This window comes from Vombatus ursinus, unplaced genomic scaffold, assembly GCF_900497805.2.
Source record: "Vombatus ursinus unplaced genomic scaffold, bare-nosed wombat genome assembly UNPS02014176.1, whole genome shotgun sequence".
Classification (NCBI taxonomy): Eukaryota; Metazoa; Chordata; class Mammalia; order Diprotodontia; family Vombatidae; genus Vombatus; species Vombatus ursinus.
In genome coordinates this window covers 1,367,784-1,370,907 of record NW_020953954.1, presented here as the reverse complement: position 1 = coordinate 1,370,907, position 3,124 = coordinate 1,367,784, and positions in this window count along the sequence as shown.

Sequence of the window (3,124 nt, the reverse complement as noted above, 5' to 3'; positions counted from 1 at the left end):
TCACAGGGGCCTGCGCGGAGGAGGAGGATGACGCCAGCAGCCACAGCAGCGAGCGGTGGCACAGGCTTTGTGAGAGATGTCTGCACTTTCTCATCTGGGCTCCACCCGAGCAGAGTGAGATGCTGGGGGAAGGCTTCCTATAATGCTAGAGCACTGGGCCTGCAGTCAGCAAGATCTGAGTTCAAATCCAGACTCAGGCACTTACTAGCTGTATGACCCTGGGCAAGCCACTCAACCTGTACCTACCTCAGTTTCCCCATCTGCAAAATAGGGGCAATAATCGCCTCCCCACATGTAGAACAAGAGCTGCTGGTGGTTTGACTCAAAGACGCAAGGCTGTGAAGAGCCGCCATGCCAGTCAGTGCCAGGGAATGAGCCTCACTCTCTCAGCCTCCCAATGACATCTGTCCTCCCATCAGTCAGGCCTTCCCAGCAGAGGCCTCAGGGCAGCCCAGGAGACTGTAGAACAGGGTGGAGAAAGGCTGTGATAGCTAGGCTTTTAGTAACTGCTAACACTGATTCAGGGCTTTGACGGCTGCAGCACCGAGTAGCAATCATCAAGTCCTTGATCCTCACAACCCTCCAAGGGAAAGGCTGCTGTTATCCCCATTTTACAGAGGAGGAAACTGAGGCAAGTGTCACCTAGCTAGTAAATGTCTTAGGCTGGATTTGAATTCAGGTCTTCCTGACTCCAGGTTCAATGCTCTGTGCATGGTGCCAGCCTCTAGAGGGATGGAGAGAGGAAGGAGGGATAAAGGGATGGATGGAATGATAAATCAATGCATGAACGGACAAATGAATAAAAAGATGTTTCTGATGTGTTTGCTGTGTGCCGGGCCCTGCACTGCAAACTGGTCGTGCAAACACAGGAAGCAAGACCATCCTGGCACTCTCCTGAGGGAAGATGGGGCATGGGAGCCAGGAAGGAGCGCTCTGAAGAGGGAAGCCGGCAGGGATGGAGGCCGGAGGAACAAGGTGATGAGCTGAGATCTCCTGGCCAGGAAGCATGATGTGTGCCCGCCCGATTGTTGCAGACAGCACAGCTTGGAGGCGGAAATGATGTGCCCTCCTGAAACCAGGATGGGGGAGGGGCCTGAATAAGGGAGGGAGGACAGAATGGAGAGAGAAGGAGGGAGGGAGGGAGGAATGGAGAGGGAGGAAGAAAATAAGGAAGAAAGGAAGGATGGAAGGAAGGGAGGGAGGAAGGAAGGAAGGAAGGGAGGAAGGGAGGAAGGAAGGAAGGGAGGAAGAAAATAAAGAAAGAAGGAAGGATGGAAGGAAGGGAGGGAGGAAGGGAGGGAGGAAGGAAGGAAGGAAGGGAGGGAGGGAGGGAGGAAGGAAGGAAGGAAGGAAGGGAGGAAGGGAGGGAGGGAGGAAGGAAGGAAGGAAGCGAGGAAGGAAGGAAGCGAGGAAGGGAGGGAGGAAGAAAATAAAGAAAGAAGGAAGGATGGAAGGAAGGGAGGGAGGAAGGAAGGAAAAAAGGAAGGAAGAAAGGAAGGAAGGGAGGAAGGGAGGAAGAAAAGGAAGGAAGGATGGAAGGAAGGGAGGGAGGAAGGAAGGAAGGAAAGAAGGAAGGAAGGGAGTGAGGGAGGAAGGAAGGTAGGAAGGAATGGAGGGAGGGAAGGAGGGAGGGATAGAGGAAGGGAAGGAGGGATGGAGGGCTGAGTGGAGAGAGGGAGGGAGGAGTAGATATCAGGTGGACAACTTGCTCTTTGTTCACCAAGAATTGATTAAGGACCTGATGTGTTCATTTGTGGCTGGGGGTACCAAAGTCAGCCCACCCTTACAGGTTGTGCCCTCAGTAACTGACAGTGTAAACCCCAGAAGCCGAGGACGGAAGCTGGTAACTCGATAGAGGAGGAGATCAGTGGAAGGGGGCAGTCTGGCCGAGGGCCTGGAGAAATTGATGGAGGGAAAGCCCTTTCCCTAAGCGGGAGCTCGGGAGGCTGCTGCCAGGAAATGTCCTGTAAGGAAGAGAGGGCAGCTCCCTTACATCTGGGGGATTCCCAGAGTTCCATGCGTTGGGGTGGCCGGAGACAGATGGTAGGCTCAATGACTCTGACTAGGCACCCAGGTGCCTGCTCCTTCTTAGTGGGAGAACCTGGTCCCCTCCCCTGCAGCTCCCACCCCCACACCCTGAGGTTCTCATGTATCCGAAGCCTTCTAAGCCGGCCAGCTCTCAGGCCCTTTGTGTCCCCTGCCTCTCCAAGGAAAACCCATGTGTTCGGGCAGCTTGGGTTGCCAAGGTTAGAACCCCAAGACTCAAGTGCTCCAGGGGAATTTCCGCACCTCGCAGCCGCCCAGCCTGGATGTCTCTCCACGGAAGGACAAACAGGACGCAGGCAGCTGCCCTCAGACTCACAAGGCTGGCACAAGGACTATTTGTCTTTGAGATTTGTGGGTGTTTCCAGAAATCCCCCCCAGGGAGGCCAGAGTGCGTAAGGGATGGGAGTGACCAGGATGCTCATTAATCCTGGCACGGTGCGCTGGGCGGGCCCTCGTGGGGATCAGCTGGCCAGGGCAGCGCCTCATCTCAGAGCAAGAGCCAGAGGCCCAAGGGGCGGCCCAGCCCCAACCCAGTACCCCTGCTTCAGTCAAGCAAGGCCTCAAGGCTCTGATGGTTCCGGTCAAACCCACTAGTCTCTCCTGGGCCAGGGGTGGGCAAGGCCTTGTAGGGAGGCAGTTAGCAAGGGGCCAGCAAAGAGCCAGAAGCAAGAGCCCAAGGAGGCCAGAGGAGGCCTGGACTACAGACCTAGAGGGGACCATCTAATCCACTAATCTCCCTCCTAGGCCCATCCTCTGACTCGGCCCTCGTAGCCTCTGGGGCCTGAGGGTGCCTCCCCAGAACATTAGTGCTGAAAGAGACCTCTGAGTGCCAGGACCTGGGACAGACCAGGCTATCAGAATCCGGAAGACCTGGGCTCAAAATCAGCCTCTGACACCTATCTGTGTGACCATCGCGTTTCCTCTCATGCCAAATGGGGATAATTATAGCCGCTGCACCTACTTTTATGGGTTATTATGAGGCAGAGAGAGACAGAGACAGAAAGACAGAGAGACACAAAAAGAGATAGAGAAAGATAGACACAGAGTCACAGAGACACTGAAAGGCAGAGAGACACAG